We start from the raw sequence: 23,412 nt of genomic DNA, 5'->3' as shown, positions 1-23,412 counted from the left end.
AATACATAGGATGGACTCACAACAGGGCTGCTATGGTATATACATTAAAAAGCTATTCGCGCACGCACTGCGTGGAGCACTGGGTGTGATGCCAAAACAATGAACACTGTGATGCTGTAAATAAACAAACAAACAAACAAAACTATTCGCATTGTCTCAATTATGGAAAGATAGTTATTGAATGCTGACATCGTAACAAATTATTCTACAAATTAGTCCTGACCCTATAAATACTAGGTAGAAAGTTAACTAGCACAGGGATAGTGTGTGGCCGGTGGTGACCTAGTTATAAAGCTTCTCTTTAAAAAGTACATGAAAATATCCTTTTTGATTATATTTTGCTCAGGACCCCTAAAGATCCAGTTTTCATCCTTCTTATTTAAAAAACATTGAATTGAGGCTACCCTGGCTTTAAAATGAAATTGAAACTTAATTCCTGTATCTCTAGCCACACACACACACACACACACACACACACACACACACACGTTGTAGGAATCTAACCGAAGGTAGACATCTCTCATTTTTGATCCTGAATAAAACTTCTGTCATGCTTACACCCCAGTCCTCTCTCTGTGACAGAGAAGACGACCAGTGAGCCCAGAGGATGTGTGAAAAGGCCTGGTGCCAGTCAACGACAGGATCAGCTCTAGCCTAGGCCTCTGTACTAACAGTGGAGTGTCCTTTCCACCTAGGGAAAAGTGCTTCCAAGTGTCTCTGTTCTGAAGAAAGCACACTGGATGTGACTGGTGCCAATCCCAGCAGAAAAGGAGTTTTAGACTACGGAGTAGTTAAGAAAATTCAACTCGTCTAGGCAAACAATCATTGGGGGCCCCGAACTCCTTCAAATAAAGCTATATAAAGGTGGCCTGATTGAATAAATCAAATGTTAAAGTCACAACAGAGCCTTAATTGGATCTCTCTTCACATTGGAGACAGCTGAACTCAAAGGTCTCCTGGTGTCACTCTCTTTGCCCCTCCTAGGCTGTCCTCAGCTCTCTTCCCCCCTCCGTCTGTCTCCCACCGCCACCCTTCTTTCTCTGCCTCTCTCTGTCCGTCTCTTCTCCCGAGCGCTTACCACCTTGCAGAGAATGTGCTATTACTGCCTGCCTGCCCCCAGCAGGTGGGCTTTCCGGTTGGTTGTCCTTCCCGCTGCAGTAACAGCGCCCGTGGAGGAGCCTGGCACCCAGCAGGTACTCAGTAAAGAGGGGCTCAATGAATAAATGGACTGGGCAATAAAGAGTTGGCCAAAGCTTGTTCACCCAAGATTTCACATGAGCCAGAAATTCACGCAAGCCTAAGAAAATGGTAGAACAAATCTTTAGCTAATCAAGACGCTTGGGGCAGGGTGGCTCTGGGCAGCAGGGTGGCCCCATTAACTGAGATGCTTTGCAGCAATTTGTACCACAAACTACTGGAGTGCTACTGATCCTCATTACAGACTTTTCCCGGGAAACAGACCTTCCAAACTCAAGTACGGAAACCTCTTCCACCACACCCAGCTTCCCAACTAAGAACCTAGTCCCCTCTCTGTTGCATATGAGAAATGGAATGCTAGAAAACACCTGCAGCAAACATAACTACAGACACTTTCAAACAAATGTGGGTCATATTTACTCTTATTACAGAAATCTAGAAAGAGTAGAATTAGAAAACAGTTTTCTAAAAACAAACAAACAAAGTTTTGACCTCCACCTCATAGGGCCTTTGTAAACAAAATCTAAACTCCAGGGGAAGCTCGAGTTTTCGTGGCCACCTCACTGGAGACCAAGGGCCCTCAATTAGCAGTCTCTGCCAACTTTCCAGGTATAAACAGTGAGAAAAGCAGCCCTTCTGTTTGGATTTGACTCAGTGTGCTTTCTTACTCTGTGCTGACATGTAAATGAAGTTTAAAGATAGTCTTTCTCTAGAGTCTCCCTTGAAAGCTGTGGAAAGCTACCCAGTCTGAAAACCCACTTCTGAAACCTGCCAGTGAGCAAAGGCGGTGCTTAGCAGCCTCTGGGTCCAGAGTTACAAATCTTTCTGAAGGCACCCTCTTTACTTGGAAGTCTGCTTTTGAAAAAAAAAAAAAAAAAGCCACAGACTTAGGACAGTGCCGCTCAATACCATGAGACACAAAGCTCCCTTCATTATTAAAGCAAAGTCCCGTAAACCCCCTTTGCTAGCCTGAAACAAAAGTCATAGATATTATCAACCTAAACACAATTTCAAAAAATCATCAATATAGTGCCTAAATTCCAGTATAAAGGAGAAACGAAAAGACAGTGATTTATAATAAAATCTGTATTTTTCTTTTCAAACATCTATTTATTTTTTAAAGATTGATTTATCTGTTTGAGAGGCAGAGAGAGAGAGAGTGGGTGTGCGTGTGAGCAGTGGGAAGGGCAGAGAGAAGGAGACAAGCAGACTCGGGGCTTGATCCCAAGACCCTGAGATCATGACCTGAGCTGAAACCAAGAGTCGGAAGCTCAACCAACTGAGCCACCCAGGCACCCCTAAAATTTTTTTTAAATAATGTGTTTTTTCAATACATTACACCAAAAATAAAAGCACCCCCATTTCCAATTTGGCCTCTAGGGGGAGTGTCACCCCAAATGAGAAGTACTCGAGAGTTCCCTTGGGTACTTAGAGTGCCCGTACATACAGAATTTACTAAATTAACTTATTCCGATTTTTGCATTACAGTTGCTTTGACTACAGACCACGTAGGAGGCAAGAAAATGGAAAGGATGCCTTGAGAAACCACTCTGCACGAAAGGAATGTTCATACCGCAGCCATTTTGAGACCCGGTACATGATCAAGTCAAGGTCGGTATGTGCTCAACCCACACGAAAACAAACAACACTCTGTAAAACGGGGAGTTTCCTTCACTTTTATACATCTTCCTTTGCACAGGGGTTGGCAAACTTTTTCTGTGAAGGGACAGATAGTAACAATTTTAGGCTCTGTGGGCCATATGGACTCTGTTACGGCTCCTGAACTCTGTGTCGTAGCATTAAAACAGCAAACGGCAGGGTCGCCTCGCTGGCTCAGTCAGTAGAGAATGCGGCTCTTGATCTCGGGGGCATGAGTTCAAGCCCCATGTTGGGCGTTGAGCTTACTAAGAAAATAAATCAATCAAACAGTAAAAGGCCATACGGAAATGAAGCGGTGTGCCTGTACTCCAGTAAGATTTTATTCACAGACACAGGCTGTCACTCTCTGCCTTAAACTATTAACATGTATGATTTCCAAATAAGCTTTCTCTGCCCAGAGGAAGTAACAATCGTGTCTTTTTTAACTAAAATAAAAGCTTTTAGCCAACCCCCATCCATAGCTTATACCTTATAAAAGTGCACTGTGACCAGCTGCCAAACTGTGTGATATGTACAAAAAAGAAAAGGATTCTGTATTCAGACCAGTTTGCGCTTCAAACCCCAACACTGTCCCTTGATCAGTAACAGTTATGCACCGTTGGACAAACGACAGTTCCTGGTCTGTGAAATGGGCCTGATACCACCACAGCAGACGGCGACACACAGGCACTCAGATACCAAGTGTCCTCGTCCTCCAAGAGATGTCTGATGAACTCAAAGTGATTCCTCAAACTGATGCTAATACACTTAGCAGCATTTTCCATAAAATATATGATGTCTAATACTGCCTAACCATTCTGCATACAACTTTCTAAAATGATCCACCTGATCTTGGCAAGGCTCTGAATAGTCTCAAATTAGTTCATCCTCAAAGCATGCCGATTTCCATTAAAAACAGAGAAAAGCAGGGGCGCCTGGGTGGCTCAGTGGGTTAAAGCCTCTGCCTTCGGCTCGGGTCATGATCTCAGGTCCTGGGATCGAGCCCTGCATCGGGCTCTCTGCTTGGCAGGGAGCCTGCTTCCCCCTCTCTCTCTGCCTGCCTCTCTGCCTACTTGTGATCTCTGTCTGTCAAATACATAAATAATAATAAAATCTTTAAAAAATATAGAGAGGGGTGCCTGGGTGGCTCAGTGGGTTAAGCCTCTGCCTTCAGCTCAGGTCATGATCTCAGGGTCCTGGGATCGAGCCCCGCATAGGGCTCTCTGCTCAGCAGGGAGCCTGCTTCCTCCTCTCTCTCTGCCTGCCTCTCTGCCTACTTGTGATCTCTGTCTGTCAGATAAATGGATAAAATCTTAAAAATAAAATATCTCCTCTCCTGCTACTGGGGGGTTAGGGGGATAGGAGAAGAATAAATGAAACAAGATGGGGATGGGAGGGAGACAAACCATAAAGGACTCTTAATCTCACAAAACAAACTGGGGGTTGCTGGGGGGAGGTGGGGTTGGGAGAGGGGGAGGGGGTTATGGACATTGGGGAGGGTATGTGCTATGGTGAGTGCTGTGAAGTGTGTAAACCTGGCGATTCACAGACCTGTACCCCTGGGGATAAAAATACATTATATGTTTATTAAAAAAAACAAAGAAAGAAAGAAAGAAAAGAAAGGATGAATACCCAACTTTTGTAGCAACATGGACGGGACTGGAAGAGATTATGCTGAGTGAAATAAGTCAAGCAGAGAGAGTCAAGTATCATATGGTTTCACTTATTTGTGGAGCATCACAAATGACATGGAGGACATTGGGAGATGGAGAGGAGAAGGAAGTTGAGGGAAATTGGAAGGGGAGGCGAACCATAAGAGACTATGGACTCTGAAAAACAACCTGAGGGTTTTGAAGGGGCGGGGGTGGGAGGTTGGGGGAACCAGGTGGTGGGTAATAGGGAGGGCACGTACTGCATGGAGCACTGGGTGTTGTGCAAAAACAATGAATACTGTTATGCTGAAAATAAATAAATAAATAAATATTTTTTAAAAAATAAAATAAAATAAAAATAAAAAATATATAGAAAAGCAGAATACTCAACTCCTAGCCCAGGGAAACTTTCCACAGGATCCCTAACACGAGGACCTCACCTCATTACATTCTGTTTTGGCTCAAGGATCTAGAGACATGCTAGAGGTTTCTGAGAGTAAATCTCTGTTTACCCCAGAACAGTGCCCGCCCGCCAAGCCAGGTGGCTTATTGTTCAAACAGACACATGCCACTGCTTGCATCACAGCCCCTCAGTCTCAGCCACAGAAAATCGCAGGGCTAAAGGGCCTTCATTTTGAGGATTCTTCTTTGGAAATTATAAAATGTTAAATAGTATTTCATTTAGAAACTCACCCTTTGTACCAGTTTGATATTTACTACTCATTTTATTTAAAAAAAAATTATTTGAGAGACAGACAGAGCAACAGAGCATGAGCAGAGAGAGGGGTGGAGGGGCAGGAAGAAGGACAACCGGACTCTGCACTGAGCCCGAAAGGGGGCTCACCTCGGGGCTCGATCTCACCACCCTGAGATCACGACCTGAGCCGCAATCAAGAGTCAGACACTTAACCAACTGAGCCACCCAGGCACTCCTACTATTCACTTTAAAGATCACAATACACTTATTTCTACTTCTTTAAATGTTGCAAAGACCTCTGGCTAAAAGCAATACAATTCAGATCCAGTGTAGAATGCTTGCTGAATCATTTTTTCCCGTGGTTAGTGATGGATTTGAACTGATCCACTCGCCCTGTTCCTTGGTTCCCCTCCTGACAAATGGCACATCTTCAAGACAGCTGGCTGGCTTCGGCAGCATGAGCTGCGGCCATGGAACAAGGTAACTTTCAAAACGCTTCCTGAATTGAAATCGGTATGCTACATAAACTCTTAGAAAAGTCGATTACCGGCTGGTTAACTTTTTTCATGTAAAAAGGCTACCTAGTGATATCGCATACATTTAAACAAATCATTAAATCCACCAATGGATTTTGTAACTGTCAAATACCCACCAGTAAACAAAGTTTTAAAATAGGAACAAGATCAAGTTCCCCGTCCCCCTGCCAATTTCAGAACTCATGAGTCCAGCTAATGCGCTGCATGATACAACTTCATTGTGCTGAACTATTCTTCCCTGTGAGAAACTACTGCAGAAAGGTCCGTTTTCACTTAGTGAGTGAAAAGTCCCTTCTCAAGCAAACATTAAGACCATAGTTGAAAGTCAAGAGTAAACGTATGGAAACAGTCCCAACCACAGTAGTCGCGAAGGTGCTGGTCCAGCACGTCTCCTTACTCTCCAAGGACCTTCTCGGACTGACACTCGTAACAAAGATTCCTCCAGCTGAGATCAGTGCTGAAGGGGGAGGAGGAGAAAGGAACTAAAGAGCAGATGTGCAGCTTCTAGAAAAAAAGGGAGAGGATGAAAGGCCGGAGATGCTAACCTTCCACTCAGAACAATTCCTCCAGGCACTTTTGACCGGAGGAGGAGCAGCGGCTTTGCTGGTACTAGGTCCTTAAGTACCAGCTTCAAGACACAGGAAGCTTTCCCTGACTTCCCCGCGTGCACATACACACACACACCTTGCTTCTCTGCACACCGTCCAGATTTCTAATAGTTCACTTCTCACACTACACTGTACTTAACCACTGACGACTTGTACCGTTCGAGCTGCGCTTCCCCAGAGCGAGGGCTGTTTCCCCTTGTGGCGCCAGCATGCGGCAGCCCGGGCACTCAGTCTGTGAATCCACGAAGGCAGTATCACCCGCACAAACTTTCCTGACATTGGAGACGTTAGTCTTCAGCTATTAAAGGTATGCCCACCTCCCTCCCTAGGGCCAATGTGTGTGTTTATAACTCCTTTGCTATCTGCGTCATTTTTCATCAATGTAAATATCCCTAAATGATGTTGCTTTCGGCCTTTTACGCATAAATGGAATCATTCCACATTCTTCTGCCCGTCGCTCTGCTCGCACGGCACGGTCGTATTTTCACCGCTGCATACAAGTCCGTTGCTCCACACTGTGTCTTCCGAACCGGTTCCAGGTTTCCCTATTACAAACCGTTCTGCTACAAACATCTTATAAATTTTATGTCTCCCACTTCCGGCACAGTTGTAGGAGAACGGCAATGGTATTTTTATATCGGATTTCCCAATACCTTTGTCTGATTTGCTGTAAATATCTTTTTTAATTATACGGAGAAGATGAATAATGGATGAAAATATAGGCAAACCGACCATCTGAGATGAAATCTTAGGGTTATCAATGCTCTGATTCGAGCAGCAAGGCGGGGAAAGTTTCTGAGTTTCCTGGGGCTACTCTAACAAAGAACCACAAACCAGACGGCTTACAAGAGAAATTTCTTCTCTCGAGTTCTGGAGGCTGTGAGTCCGAAATGAAGGTATGTGCAGGGCTATGTTCCTCTGAAGGCACTAGGGGAGGATCCTTCCTTGCTTCTTCCTAGCTTCTGGTGGTCCTTGGCATTCCTTGGCCTGTAGCTAAATCACTCCGATCTCTGTCACACAGAGCCGTCCCCATATGTCTGTGTCTTCACATGGTCTCCTTTTTTCTTATAAGGACATCAGTTATACTAGATGAAGGGCCTACCCAACTCCAGTATCTCAACTAGTTACACCGACAAAGACCTTATTTCAAAATAAGTCCCATTACAAGGTACTGGGGGCTAGGTCTAGCAACGTATCTTTTGGGGGCATGCAATCCAACCTCTAACAGGCAAGAAATTAACTAGAGAAATTAACAGTCTACAATACAGTCACATCAATATATGGTTACATTCAGAACAATTTAGTCTGTCAGTCCATCTATAAGGACTCACTAAATACCCATTAAATTAACCAGCACTAAAATATGAATACAGCTTCTGAGAAGAAATAATGAAATGACACCAAGCCCACTATTTCAGAGACACTCCTTGCTCTGCGTATGTCATTACTTCCAAAGAGGTCCAAAATCAGTTGATAATTACATACTGGGCAACTACTCGGGGGCACAGCAGGACGTTCTAAGAAGAAAGAAAGATAGATCTGCAAGGAGCTAGCAAATGAGTTGGGGAGCTGATTAAATATAAGTAAAATAGCAATAAAGACAATGAATATATAGAAACTGAAGGGTAATAAAGCCAATCATACAGGCGGCACTGCACGGTTGAAAAGCAAGGTAGAACATCCGCTCGTGGCTAATGATCATGGCTTCCATTTACCGACCCCTACTCTGTGCCAGGCACTGTTCTAAGCACAGATGACCTCATTCAATCCCCCCCAACAACCTTACAACCCTACTATTACTATCTTCATATCAAAACACCCGACCCCAGGGAACAGGAAGGTTAAAGAACGTGTCCACTAAGAACTGTCAAAGTTAGAATTCAAACGCAGTCAGTCTGGCCCTCTTGCCCACTAACAGATATTGGTGGCTCTGGTTCTCTAGTGGACGGTCAAGTGAGGAATGCCTCATGCTTTCAGAGCTGGATACAAAGGTTTTCTTGGAATTCCATCTCTACGTGAGAAAATTGGATGGTCACAAATAGGAACTCTAGCCTCCACTCTACAGAAGAGTAAAGAAACAGTGCCTCCTCCCTCACACACCGAACCAGTACCTTCCTTCTTGTCTGCCCACTTCGACAGCACTTTGTATCATGGAACAGTATTTTCAGAGGATATCAGAAAGATGGAAAAACCTCACTGTTAGCGGACAAAAATCAAATAAAGACCCCACAAAATACAACTGTGATGTAAGGAGGCCTTTGTTAAAATGCCTACGAGGGCATGTGTAGCTGAGTTCTTTAAAGCAGTCCCTTTTGCTGGTCTGCCCTTACTCCAGTAACACCGCCACTATTCAAAGTTTGGTTGTTTGTTTTTTTTTTACAAGATTTTATTTATTTATTTGAGAGAGCACATGCGAGAGAGCATGAGTGGGGTGGGGGATGGAGGGAGAAGCAGACTGCCTGCTGAGCAGGGAGCCTGGTACAGGACTCGACGCAGGACTCGATCCCAGGATCCCGAGATCATGACCCGAGCCGAAGCAGAGACGCTTAACTGACCGAGTCACCCAGACGCCCCAGCACTATTCACAGTACCCTTCCAGCTCTTCTCTTGAAACTGCTTTTAGAGTTTAGAACAACGTAAGACATCGTCTCGTGAATTTTACCGTATCTCAGTTCTTCGATGAAAATTAATGCTTCCCACAGCATGGGTGGCTGCTCTATTTAACACATGAGCATCAAAATTATTTTGGCCTGAAGCCAAGTGCCCAGTCCTCACGCAAAGATTTGACACCACTGAGGATATCTTTTAAAAGGTGCCAGAAGGCAATTCCAAAGAGTTCCAGAAATGGGCTGGATAGTTTGGAGTTTCCTGTCCCTTCTCTACACGGGCCAGAAGGAAAAAGCACAAGTGAGGTTTTTCAATGTTGCCAACTGTTGCAAATGCTGTGCATGAGACATCTCTACTAGTCCTAATTTATAAGAGCAGGTGGACCTTGAAGGTTAGCCAAGATCAGCAGCAGGACTAGCTAGCCTGCGGAACAGGCAATTTGCCATGATAGTTAAGAGGAGTGTCCAAAGGGATCTCCAAAGATTGGCTTCATGAGATGCCTGAGAGACTCAGAAAGAGAATGACAAGCAGTGACCCCGAGCAGGGCAATCAGTCATAAATACAGTGGTCATTCACCCACGCTGCACAAGAAGGTGAGGGCCCGAATGCATGAACACACAGACGCTTCTGAAACGTGGCGCTATTAGCAGGGGGCAGGTTTTCATAGACGTGAGAAAATAATCTAAGGCAAAAGGCAGAGATAAAAAAGGTGAGGAGATAAAGAGAAGCCAAAATGAGTGTGAGAAGGACAGCAGAGAGAAGACGCAGAAATACCAGCACTAGAACAATGACATAAATGTATCTGATGGCGAATTTCCATGGCTTTTGAAGGAGCAATATATGCTGCTCCATAGACGAATTAGGAAAGTTCCCATGCTCCAGAAGGAAATTCTGTTATCAACACCAGGAGGAAAAGCTAGATAATGGTGGCTCGTAATAGAGAATAATCTGGTGATGATGTCGAGTGGCCAAGGCTATTCATGACGTACACTGTCTTCCTAAAGATTGTATCTGAGACATGGTTTCCACAAACATAATGCAACATCTAATCATGATTTCAAAAAAAAAAAAAACAACCCTCAGCAAACTAGGAATAGTCAAGAGCACCTATGAAAAACCTATAGCGAACATCATACTTAATGATGAAAGATGGAATGCTTTCCATCCCAAGTGTGGGAACAAGGCAAGGGCGGTTGCTCTTACTGCTTGCATTCCATAGCTCTTAGAGATCCTAGCAAGTTTTTAACAAGGTAACAAGTCTAATCCTAGCAAGTCTAATAAGGTAAGAAATAAAAGTCATAACATATTGGCAGAAGTAAAGTCGTATTTGCAGACAACATGGGCATGTACGCAAAAAATCCCAAGAATACGATAGAAGAATTATTAGAACTGGTAAGTACATTTAGGAAGATGATAGGATATGCAAGTCAACATTAAATGATATTTGTACTGCCAGCAATGAACAAATGGACATGAAAGTGTTAAAAAAATCATCTGCATAATATAAAAAAAATGAAATCTTTAGGGATACATTTAACAAAATGTGTACAAGAACCATGCATGGAAAACTATAAAACACTACTGAGAGAAATTAAAGAAAACCTAAATACATGAAAATATATATCCTGCTCAAGGATCAGAAGACTCAGTATTGTTACAATGGTAGTGCTGATCTAGAGATCCGATGCCAGGTCTATCAAATCCCAATGGGTTTTGTTGCAGAAACGGACAGGACGATTCCAAAATTTATATGGAAAGGCGAAGGACCAAGAATGGCCAAAACAACCTTGAAGGGGGAAAAAAAGTTGGAGTTACCTCCATTATCCAATTTCCAGGCTTACTAAAAATGTCTCAGTAATCAAGACAGTGTGATATTGGCAGGAACAGTTAGCCTGCCCCAACAGGCAGTTTGCCATAATAGTTAGAAAAGTGTCCCAAGGAATTGCCAAAGACTGGCTGCAGGAATAGGCCCATCTTTTGGAGGTCCTAGCAACACTCAATTGATTTCCAACAAATGCGGCAAGGTAATTCAGTGGGAAAAGGGTAGCCTTTTCCACCAATGATGCTGGAACATTTTGATAACCATACAGAAAAATAAGTGAATACTGACCCTTGCGTCACAAAATATACAAAATCAAGTTGAAATAAAGCATAGAAGTACCAGTTTTAGGGGCAGTGGTTGGGTGGCTCAGTCGGTTAAACATCTGACTCTTGATTTTGGCTCAGGTTGTGATCTCAGGGTCGAGAGATCATCGAGCCCCATGTCGGACTCCGCACTCAGAGTGCAGTCTACTTGGGATTCTCTCCCTCCATCTCCCTCTGCCCCTCCCCTCCCCTGCTTGCATGCACTTGCTGGCTCTCTCTCAAATAAATAAATCAATCTTTAAAAAAAGTATTAGTTTTATATTGCTGCATAACAAACTTAGTGGTAAACAACACACATTAATTATCATGCAGTTTCCATGGGTCGTGGGTCAGGAGCTGGCAGTGTAGCTGGATTCTCTCAAGGTCTCACAAGGCTGTAAACTCAAGGGAAGGGGACTGCACAGGGAATGAACCTGCGGGGGTGGGGAGGACACAAGACATCTAAACAGAAACTGTTTAGATCTAAACTACAAAAAGTCCTCGAGGGAAACATGGGAAAATCTTTGTGAAACTTAGATTAGGCAAAGATTTCTTAGAACACAGAAGGATAAAGCTTAAGAGGAAAAAAAAACGATAAACCCGACTTCATCAAAATTAAAAACCTGGCTCTTTCAAAGGCACAATTAAGAAAATGAAAGGGTAAGCTGAAGTCTGAGAGAAAGTACTTGCCAATCACAGATCTCATAAACGTCTTATAATCAAAACATATAAAGAACTTTATAATTTAGTAAGACAGGCAACCCAATAAGAAACAGGCAAAAGATTTGAGCAGACACATCACCAAAGAAGATACACAAATGGCCAATAAGCCCATGAAGACATACTCATTGACCGTCATTAGTCATTAGGAACATGCGAATTAAGTTCACGGTGAGCAGCCATCACACACACACTAGAATGGCTACAATTTAACCAGACAGACAATAACAAGAGTTGATGAGGATAGGGCCCAAGCAGAACTCTCATACTTTACTTTGCCAGTGGGAACACAAATTGGCACAAGCACTTTGGAAAAGAGTTTGAATGTTTCTTGTAAAGTTAAACATACACTAAGCACACTGCCCACCAATGCCACGCCTAAGTATTTACACAAATGAAAACACAGGTCCGCACAAAGACTTGTAAGCAAATGTTCATAGCAACTTTATTCACCGTGGCCCAAAACTCAGCCAACTCCAATGTTCATCAACTAGTGAATAAACAAACCGCTGTGGAACACTACTCAACAAGAGAAAGTCACCAGCTGTGGGTCTGTGCGACAACATGGATGAATCTGCAAAGCCTTATGCTGAGTGAAAGAAGCCAACCACAAAACACTATATAAACCTACCCTCAACACGTCTCAAAAAAACTACCGGTCTTCAGACCACAGCCTCTAACCATAATGCAGTGAAGTTAGAAATCAGTTCTAAAAATACCTAGAAAATGTATTTACAAATTTAAAAGTCTATTCCTGAACCCAAAGGTGAATGAAATGATCACAACAGAAATGAGCCTATACTAAAACTAAAGAATAATAATGTTTTGAAACATCCAAACCACAAAATAAGTCCAAAGAGAGGAGAAAATGAAGAGTGATTTCCAGGACATATTTTAAGTGAAAAAAAAAAGAAAAGAAAAGAGACTAAATAGTGTATGTAATATGCTTTTTTGGTATAAGGGGGGGAAATGCAAATGTGTGTGTGTGCGCGTTTGTGTGCGCGCACAAGAGCAAGCGTACAGAAGAAACAGAAGACTGCTCGCTTCGGCAACACATACACTAAAATTGGAATGGTACAGAGAAGATTAGCATGGCCCCTGCACAAGGATGAGACATGAATTTGTGAAGCGTTCCATATAAAAAAAGAAGAAACAGAAGAGTAAACTAAAACCTAATAATGTTGAGTACCTGGGATGGCACAGGGGAAACAGAATGCCTGGCAAGAGGCAGGGATGGAAGTAAGGCTTTTCGGAATACATGGTGATGTAAACTTGACTTTAAAATTATATAAAGTTTTTACTCATTAAAAATGAAAAAGAAACTAGAGAATACAATTATGTTCATTCATTTCCACATACTGACAAACACCATGCTGCATAACCACAACTGACAAGCCTCTGGTAAGACTAAGAAAAAAAAAACAGAAAGAAGGCATAAACAATATTAAGATTTAAGAATGAAAAGATGGGGGTGCCTGGGTGGCACAGTCGGTTAAGCGTCTTACTCTTGGTTTCGGCTCGAGTCCTGACCTTGGGGTCCTGACCTCGGAGTCGTGGAATTGAGCCCTGTGTCTGGCTCAGGGCAGAGGCTGCCTGGGAATCTCTCTCTCTCCACCCTCCCACTCCTTCTCTCTCTCTCTCTCTCAAATAAATAAACAAATCTTTAAAGAATGAAAAGACAGACATAACCGCAGAAATGGCTGATATTAACAGGTATCTAACATCTTCCCACACTGAATCCACCAGGCCCAGGTGGCTTTAGGGGCAAGTCCTACCAAACATTCAAAAATTCAGGTCATTTCAATCTTACAGGAACTTCCAGAGACCAGAAAAAGGGAATGCTGTCACTCACTTTGCAAGGCTAGCAAACCAATACTAGGCAAGGACAGTACAGGAAAGCCAAATCTCACTCTCAAATACACAGATGTAAAAATCCGGAAGAAAATACTACCGATCAAGCCCGGCAGCAGGAAACACGTTAGTGTCGCGCCAGCAGGCAACCCGGGTTAATGCTACAACGTGGTATTAGAAAATCCCTTAAAACACCCCCTCAGTTTAACAGGTGCCAAGAGGAAACAAAACAGAACTCCGTAAAGGCAGAAAAGGGGTTTGATATCATTCAACACCCACGCAGGCCCAAGCAAATATGCACTAGAGGTATACCTACACAAAACCTAAAGTAAACCTAATTACCTTGTGGCGTAATACGGAAAATGTGGTGCCTTCTCAAGTGCGGCCCCTGGGCCCCGCCCCCCACCCCCTGAATCAAAAACTCCAAGCTTGTCACCAGGGAACCTGCCATGTGGGAAACGCCCACAGGTGCTCCCGGGGCAGCTGGTTACCCAAAGTCAAAGTGCCAGCGAAGGAGCCTGGTAGGTGCGCCACCGGTCGTCACCTGGGAGCTCGCCGCAGCTGAAGCGGGCTGGAGCACCCCGGAGACCCACTGAGTCAGAATCCACGTTTGGACCCAGAGTGTGGGTGGTTCTCGGCCCAGCCAGGTTGGAGACTCGCTCCTACAGCAGCTGCTCTCCCAGTTAAGCGAAATGCACACGTTTGCTCTCCCCCAAGATCAAGTGCATCTGAGCGTCAGTGGGTGGGGCCTGGGCAGCAGGTCTTTAAGGCTTCCGGGTGATTCTGACGAGTGGCCGGTATGGCCAGCCGGACCTGCAGTATTCCAGCACATGGAAACTTCCATTTAGGGACTCCGCACCCTCCTGGGGTGAGCCAGAGAAGAAGGCTGCGATCCTCGAGCTCTCTGAAGATACACCAAGAAAAAAGCCTGCCTTGCACACAAACGCCGCTGGCAAGTTCTTCATTCTTCAAACTGGAACGGGGGAAGCCGCGGTCTTCAGTGACGTTCAGTGGAGGTTGTGCAGATTCAAATGGGACACACATAATCACAACGGGCAAAGGGTCTGCCACAGGCTACGTGGGTGGTTAACGCAAGTTACTACTGAGGCAACCCCGGCTCTCACTGCTCTCCAAGCACTTACAGCCAATCTGACGACATCATCAGCAAATCGAGGCCAGGATGTATCTTTCAAAGCTGCCCTGTCCAACACGGGGCCGCTAGTCCACATGGCCCCTGAACACTTGAACTACGGCTAGTCCAACCTGAGGGGCGCTGTCAATGTAAAGTTCGTGACAGATGTTGACAACTTCACACAAAAAGGCAGGGGGAGACCTCCCACTAATCATTACACTGATGTGCACGTTGAGATGACAATATTTTGGATATACTAGGTTAAATATATTATAAAAATTGACTTCATCTGTTTCTCTATTATGAGACTACGAGGAAATGGGTTACACATGTTGCTCAAATTATCTTTTTTTTTAAAGATTTTATTTATTTATTTGACAGACAGAGATCTCAAGTAGGCAGAGAGGCAGGCAGAGAGAGGAGGAAGCAGGCTCCCCGCGGAGCAGAGAGCCCGATGTGGGGCTCGATCCCAGGACCCTGGGATCATGACCTGAGCCGAAGGCAGAGGATTTAACCCACTGAGCCACCCAGGCGCCCCTCGAATTATCTTTTGAAGGGAACACAAGGTCTCAAAGGCTCATGAGGAAGCCAGGATGTGAACTACTACTTAAGCCAGCCTTCTTAAACTTTAATTTACATACAGATCACCTAAGGATGTCATTAAAACGCTGATTCTTGGCTGGGCAGATCTGAGCGGCCTCAGATTCTGCACTTCTCCCTAAGCTCCCAGGAGCCGAGGAAAGCCAGGAGCATCCGGAAAATCAGCAACAAGGAAAAACTGTTTTGTGGTGTACAAGCGATGGGGACCTCTGGAGACACGACCATGTCATGTCAGAGCTGATAACAGCAAAGAAAGGAAATGGCCAGCAGGGTTTACTTGACCTCAGCTTTAAAAACTCAGCTGTTCTGCTCCCAGCAGGAACTCCAAAGAGGTGAGGGCCAGCTCCGCTTGCCCTCCGTCGAGGGACTCCCTTTCTCTCTCAGATGTGGAAGCATCCGTGTGGGCATGGAACATGTTAGGACCAGGAAGCTCAAAACGGAGTGTCCACGGAAGTGTCACATATCCCGGCCGCCGCCTAACTAGGGTCGATGGCAGCGTCCTCCTTGGGTCTCCCTGAAACTAAGTGTGGATCTTGCTTGTCACTGTGCCCCACCAGCACGACTGACAAGCCAAGGCTGGGGGGTCGCTTCCCTGCAGGTACATTTCTTCTTTTTGCAAAACAGCTTGGGCCGGTTCCCAGCCTGCTGGAATAAAGCCTGCCAGCACAGTCCCTGTTCTCCTGATTCCCCACCTAAGTCAGCTCGGGGCCGTGGAGGAACTTAAGGGTCAGATGAGGGCATTTCGGGTGCCACCATCTAATGCCACGAATCCCTTTCACGGCCACCTCTGCCTCAAGAGCTCCCCTGAAGGGGAAAGCAGAGCGCCAGGACGTACGTAGCAGCCCATTCCTTCCTAGGACGTAGCAGCTTGTTCTGTTTTAAGAGGGTCTGGCAACAATGCTTCCTTCTCACGGAAAGCCCAAGGACATGATATCAATGTATAACAATTATCACAAGCTAAAGAAAGGACATCACTGCATTGTCAAGGTCTGTAGGCAAGGGAATAAGGACAGAATGAGTTACAAACAAGTTACTTTTATTTTTACTTCCAATTACTACCCTTCAACTTCCTTACTCCTTCCCGCCCCCCAAACACGCCAACAAGCAAAGCAAAAATGAACCTATTCTAAAAGTGCTCATGACAGTAGTCCAAAAACCCAGAGGCTGGGAAGGCAACGTGTGAGACCTCTCCCATCACTGGACTCCAAGAACTTTCTTACTCATTTGCTAATTGACCACAACAGGCTGAGTGTGAGCTACGTTTCATCTTGCAGTCAGGGGATATGGTCTCTGTACATCCAACCAAGTCTGTCGAAATGAACACATCCAACCAACTCTGAACTATATCCCCTCCCGTCCAGTTCAAGTCAAAGAGCATTTACTCAATGTCTGCTGTGGAAGGAGGGCCGTGTTGGGCTTTACCTGCCCAGGAAAACACGTCTCCAACCTCAGCCCCCTTCTGCACAAGCTTGGAAGATGAAACAAGCAAGACTGAAATCTGCAAGTGCAACATATGAAGACAAAGAGCGGAGGCAGGGCAATACCGGATGAACAAACAACTCCACACAACAAGAAAAGAGCACTCTGCGTCGCTTCTGTTGGAATGTGAAAGGCGGCACAGACCTGGAGAGCGATCAAGGCCTTGCATATCTTCCCAGCCTAAGCCCCCGAGTGAGAGGAGCCGCTCTAATACGGATGGAGGAGACTGGCAGGGCCTCAGGCTGCATTAAGGCGCCAACGTAAGGTGCTGATTCGAAAAAGGAAAGATTTTCATTCTGCAGCAGTTCAGAAAAAGGCAGGCAATATTCCCTGGTACAGAGATTGCCTTGCTGTCGCCCTGTGACTGCTGGTTATGCAGTACTACGTTTTAAGAATCAATAAAACGGACGCTCGTGAGAACCAGCGGCTCCAGGTCCATCTGAGAGAGGCAATCAAACGCTTGCATCCTTCCATGCTGACAGAAGAGGGAAAGCAAGGCAGAGAAAACCTACAGCTGTGGGGCAAGAGGACCACGAACAGGAAGGACTCTGCTCTCTTACACCAGTTCTCCCAACAGCGACGGCCTATATAATACACGAATGCAATAATAATGATGCTGCACGGCCTACAAAGGGGCACTGATGCATATTCGATTCTCTGGAAAGTTCTGGGAGCTTGGCAGGGCTCACTGCTCTGTCTTACAAAGGGGAGAGGCAGCTGGGGTGAAGTAAAATGACTTATCCAATGTCAGAGTTAAGAAGGGGCAGAAATAGGACGTGAACCTGGCATCTGGAATCCAAACTCATGAAGCTTTCGGCCACCTCACACCAACCAAGGGCTCCTTTACGATTCCTTGCTCCTCAGACAGAAACAGAAAGAAAGCGCTAGTGCATGGTGCCAATGTTTTAAAGAGGCGCCGGCTGCATTCTTAAAAAGAAAAGAATGAGATTGTCCAGGTGCTCAGCTGGAAGAATACATTGTAAACGTTTAACACGAAAAACTCTCCTCCAACTACAGGGGGCAACTGGGTCTCACCTGACCAGCTCTCTGCTGGGTCTCCTGGCACCCTCCTGCTTTCAAAGCAGAGGAACTAGAAGGCCTTTCTTGCCCCAGTCATGTTTGTAGAAACAAACAAAATATGGCCTCAAGTCATTTCTGAGTCCAAATAGCAAAGGGAATTTACCACTGCTGCCAATGTCACCTGAAACTCAAAGCTCGAGTCAACCATGAAAAGCAGAGAAATGGCTAGAAAAAACAAATCACACTGACTGGACATCCAAAAGTGTATTAGGACATGTCTAGAATCATTTCTTTTTTCTTTTTTTTGAAGATTTTATTTATTTATTTGACAGACAGAGATCACAAGTAGGCAGAGAGAATCAGGCAGAGAGGAGGAAGCAAGGTCCCTCCCCGCGGAGCAGAGAGCCTGACGTGGGGCTCGATCCCAGGACTCTGGAATCACGACCCGAGTCGAAGGCAGAGGCTTTAACCCACTGAGCCACCCAGGTGCCCCTTTCTTTTTCTTTAAAAGCAAACAAGGGGAGGGGGTCCCTGGGTGACTCAGTAGGTGAAGCATCGCACTCCTGATTTTGGCTCAGGTGATCTCAGAGTCCTGGGATGGAGTCCGGTGTCAGGCTCCATGTTCCTCAGGGAGTCGGCCCAGGATTCTCTCTCTCTCTGTCCCTCTGCCCCTCCCCCCATTTGCTTTCTCTGTGTCTCTCTCAAATAAATCAGTGAATCTTTAAAAGCAAACAAGGGAGTTCCGTGCGGTTCTAGTCAGTGACAGTTAACTTTTTTTGAGTGCCTACTATGTGCAAGACACTATTCTAAGTGCTCGGCATAGATTATTCAGTCTGGCCAACAACGCTTTGAGGTAGGTACCATTTGTGTTATTGTTCTCATGTTACAGGTAAGGACACTGAGGCACAGGGATAAGTAACTCACCCAAAGTCACGCAGGTAATATTAGAGCCAGGACTCAAATCCAGAGTCAACACCTTACATGCAAATGGCAGCCCCTGTCCCTCCCCCATCTGCCAAAAAAGAATAATGAACTGAGAAACTAGAAAATAAAGAAAGCAGAACTTCAAAGAGGTCAGATGCAGGGAAGGGAAATTACTAAAGAATAATGAAAGCAACCTCTTATTCTTCTATAAAATGAAAAAAAAACTGTAGAAATAACAACAACAACAAAAAAACTCTGGCCTTTGAAATCCTTTGGCCACCAGTTCAGAGTGTCGCCTACTAAGCCTTGAAGAGGCTCTGCTTTTCTCTTGATTTTGGAGCCCTCAATAAGAGCAAGAACCACATGTTCTTTCAGTGGTTTTTAAAGTAACTACATTTTGTTAGTCCTCCTTTCATTTTGGAACAAAGAATATTTGAGTATTTTTTAATAACTTTAGTCATTTTTCAGAACCTGTAAAAATGTAAAAAATTTGCTTTGAAGCCATTGAACATACAGCATATGAGAGAACAGAAAAGGTACTAAACAGGCAAACTTCCACAGTAAGCCATCATGCATTCCATTTGACTAGCGCTTTAGTTTTTAAGAAGTTAAATGCTTCTTTACACTACAACTAACATCAAATAAACTTGTCTCTTTACAAACCGCACAATCCAAAGAATGACCACGGTTTCAGGTGGTAGGTTCTCAGTACACACCAGAGTGCAGGAAGAAAAATCTCTGTGTAAGGTAGCCTGAGGCAGGCAGACACTGGCATGAAATCAACAAGGAATACAAACCTCAGCACAGCGTTCTGTAGCAAGAGTAAGGGAACTACTGAGACAGGGAGTGACTGGAAGGTCCCCTCCCTAGGTGTTTGAAAGCACTTACTGTTTGCATGTAAAAGGAAAAAATGCAAAAATGAGGCTGGGGTGAATTTATGATCCAAGAGGCAATCGCTGGAGAAGCGGTGACTCCATAGAACCTCTTTGATTTAGACAGATTTACTTTTGGATTTCATTATTTGCTTTAATGGAGCAGCAGCTGACACTCTAAAACCAGCAATTCAGTGTAATTCCTAAGTCAATCTCAAACATGCCAGCTTGTTTTATTGACATTTCAGCGCTCTATTTTTCTGCATAGTGCTTATGTCTACTGGAAAATATATCATTGCTTTTTTATTGTTGAAATTGTTGTCTGCTTCCCCACAAATAAGTTCTGTAAGGCAGGGACTTAGTGGTGCTATCTGCTGTCTTCACGGTACTTGGGACGCCACAGGCACACTATGGGCATTCTGGGTTTAAAGGGTAAATGAAGACGCTGACAACTTGGTCAATATAAGTTAGAACTTTAAGGTAAGGAGACCCAATTGTTTAATAGCATTTAATAACTAGAATCTAAAAGACCCAATGAATCTTCTCTACTTTCAGTGGTTGGAATCTACTCCATGGTGCGGAATGTCTCAAGGATACATTTGGTTTTGTGAAACAGCCAAAAGTCCTTGAGTCAAGTCTGGTAATAAGTGATCGTGCCCAAAATATATGTCAGATGAAAGCAAAATGTGTCTATAAACTAACAAGCCTAACTGTCTTATTTGGCTGTTAAACTGGTTTTGAAGGAAATTCAAAATGGTTTGAACTACAGCAAAATCACTGGCTCAATCTCAAGGCTCTAAGGTGGAGACTTCACAAGGAACAAAACTAAGCTGTGATAAATTTAAAAAAATTAAAAAGTGCCTGGGTTCCACAGAAGCCAAGATACTCCCCAGAGACCTGACTTGTGATACAAGCTTTGCCATTAGGTTGCCCAAATCCTGGGTCCTATTATTATAATATCATACAGGGTTACACTCTCTGGGCCTCAGTTTCCCCATCCTGGAAATGAGCTACTATGAACTTCAAGGTCCAAGTCAATTCTAATATGCCATGATTTCATTCTTGTGAAGGTCTATTACGTCTATTTAAAAACCAGTCACAATTCACTCCACCTCATACTTTGTATGCGTCTATAAAGCCCATAATATAATCTTTACAGCAGATTCATTTCATATTTGCTTAGGCAAAAACTAAAATTAGTTTTCACTTCCTGAGCACGGCAAAAGACACTTAAGGGAGGCAACCCGGCAAAGGGCGCTTGCTCGTGCCTGTGCACACTTCCGACTGCGTATCAGGGAACTAACCGTTCCTTCTCAGATCGCCTCTCAACTGTTGCAAAAACAGATAAACCTCCCGTGCGTGACACCGAAACTCTGTTAGAGAGACCCCATGGGACTTCCCGGCCAGCGCCAGGCTGCGGCAGCTCCGCAGGACCCACGGGGATGCGGCGGGCACCCACCCCAGGCGGAGGGCCAAGGCACGGACCAGCCGCGGCGCGTCGCCGGGGAGGCAGGACGGCCGCCCAGCCCGCTCGCCGCCCCAGGACAGGGAAGCAAAGTCCGGGGAGCGGCCGCGACGCCCCCAGAGTTCCCCCCTCGGGCCCGATCCTCGCCCCGACCTTCGCCCGTCGCCGGCCTGGGACCCTGGGCGCGGGGGAACAGGAGGAAGCCTGAGACACCTGCCTGCGGCTCCCTGGCCTCACTCAGCCCGGGCCAGCAGGGACAGCGAGGCGCTCGGGCGAACCCCCCCCCCCCTCCGCCATCTACACCCGCGGGTGCGGCGAGGACCCGCCGCCCCCGTCGGCCCAGGGAGTCCCAACTTCCTCCTCCCGGCCCCCCACCGTAGGTCCCCGCAGCGCCCGGCTCTGAGCCAGGCCTGCCGTGAGCGCGCACCCACCTCGGGCTCCCGGCGCCACCGCCGTTGCCAGGCTGCTCTGCTCCCGGGCCCCGCTCCGCCCCCTTCAGGGCCCGCCCCCTGCGGCCTCCCCGCCTCTGGCCGCCGCCCGCAGCCCTCCTCCGCGCGCCGGTTGGCGGGGGTGCGCCACGTGACATGGATAAGACGGGCGGAAGGCGCCGGGAAAGCCTCTGCGGGCGCCCCAAGGGGCGGGGCTCTTCACCCGGGAGGCTGCTGGGAAGCCCTCTTTGAAGGGGCCGGCGCGTGGAGGCATCTGGAAGTTGTAGTTCTAAATGCGATACCAGTGGGCAGGGCCCAGAAGCTAAGGAGCCGCCCCTGTGAGGGAAGTTGGAGTAGGAACCCGACGGAGGCCGCTGCGAAGCGTAGTTCCAGGACTCCTCAGTGTCCCCTTGTTTTCCTTCAGTAATGGGGAAATCCTGGGGGAAAACCTCTCTAGATGAAACTTCAGCAGCTGTCAAATGGAGCTGTTACCGGGCACGGATGGTGGGCTGCGTGAAGCTGAGATACTGTAAGGGGAAAAAAGAGGGGCACCTGGGTGGCTCAGTGGGTTAAGCCGCTGCCTTCGGCTCAGGTCATGGTCTCAGGGTCCTGGGATCCAGTCCCACATCGGGCTCTCTGCTCCGCAGGGAGCCTGCTTCCTCCTCTCTCTCTGCCTGCCTCTCTGCCTACTTGTGATCTCTCTCTCTCTGTCAAATAAATAAATAAAATCTTAAAAAAAATCTTTAAAAAAGGTGGGGGGACGCCTGGGTGGCTCAGTTGGTTAAGCAGCTGCCTTCGGCTCAGGTCATGATCCCGGCGTCCTGGGATCGAGTCCCACATCTGGCTCCTTGCTCCGCAGGGAGCCTGCTTCTCCCTCTGCCACTCGGTCTGCTTGTGCTTACTCACTCTCTCTCTCTCTCAATCTCTCTCTCTCTGACAAATAAATAAATAAAATCTTTTTTTTTTAAAAAGGCGGGGGGGGGGTGGAGAAGAGATGTCACTGACTCGGGCGCGCAATCTACAACTCATAACCCGAACGAGCCGCTGAGGTGTATTCATGCTGCGCCAGCATCTTTCCAAGAACTCTCTTGAGACTTACTGAAAGGAAACATTTCAGGACGAAGTCCCTTCGGCTTTTCTGAGGTTTGGGGGCAGGCGATCATTAACACAGTAAAAAGAAAGGAAAAGGAAAAAAAAAAAAACAGAAGGAAGACAACTTCAGGAAGAGAATTCCATGTGTAATCAAATAAAACAAGCTTAACGTGACACAGAGAAGAATAGGTGTGATATTCCTTGTGCAGCAACAATAATTATATATATATATATATATATATACACAGATATAGATACACACACACACACAAACAGTTCAAGTAAACGATGGTAAATAGGAGCACTTTAACATCTTTTTGCTCTTTCATTAGTTAGTACCCTTCATCTAAAAACAAGTGTTTTACCTGATACCAGTGTGTGTATTCATATTTATATACAATCATATATCACTGTATGTATACACACAACACACACACACACACACACACACACACACACACACACGCACACTAAACTTACTGCAAAGTCCAGACTTCTTAGGTGAGTAACAAGGCCCTTCAGAGTCCAACCCTCCTCCTCTCCCAATGTGCCTCTTCTCTCTCCTTGCTCCAAATTCTGGTCTAATCACCGAAAACTTCTTTCTGTTCTCTGGATGCACCATGTTCTTTCTTCCTTCCAGCCCCTTGCGCTTTTGCCGTTTCTTTCTCCTGGGTTGGCCGAGCTCCTGGAAGGGCGGCAGAAGCACTTGTTCCTGGGCCAGGAAGAATTCGCCCTCCCAGAACCCTTCTCATCGCACTGATGTGATCATT

At 45.7% G+C, this 23,412-nt stretch overlaps 1 protein-coding gene and 1 non-coding gene across 5 annotated transcripts in view; one reads left to right on the top strand and one right to left on the bottom strand.

The window, feature by feature from the left end:
* MTM1 (myotubularin 1) overlaps window positions 1-23,191 on the bottom strand; it is a 95,858-nt gene extending 72,667 nt beyond the window's left edge. For 2 of the 4 annotated variants that reach the window (XM_045995090.1, XM_045995091.1), the window contains exon 1: window positions 21,554-21,613. The gene's annotated coding sequence lies outside the window, so the exon portion shown is untranslated. Of the gene's footprint in view, window positions 1-21,553; window positions 21,614-23,122 lie in introns of those variants that run through there. The other 2 variants (XM_045995088.1, XM_045995092.1) reach the window with 2 other exon arrangements.
* Window positions 12,818-12,922, top strand: LOC123935659. The gene has a single exon (XR_006816947.1). It is a non-coding gene; the product is annotated as a U6 spliceosomal RNA (small nuclear RNA).
* Window positions 23,192-23,412: the final 221 nt, after the last annotated feature.

Source organism: Meles meles, chromosome X, assembly GCF_922984935.1.
Source record: "Meles meles chromosome X, mMelMel3.1 paternal haplotype, whole genome shotgun sequence".
Lineage (NCBI taxonomy): Eukaryota > Metazoa > Chordata > Mammalia > Carnivora > Mustelidae > Meles > Meles meles.
The sequence above is the reverse complement of the archived record's forward strand: the minus strand, read 5'-3'. Positions and strand labels throughout refer to the sequence as shown.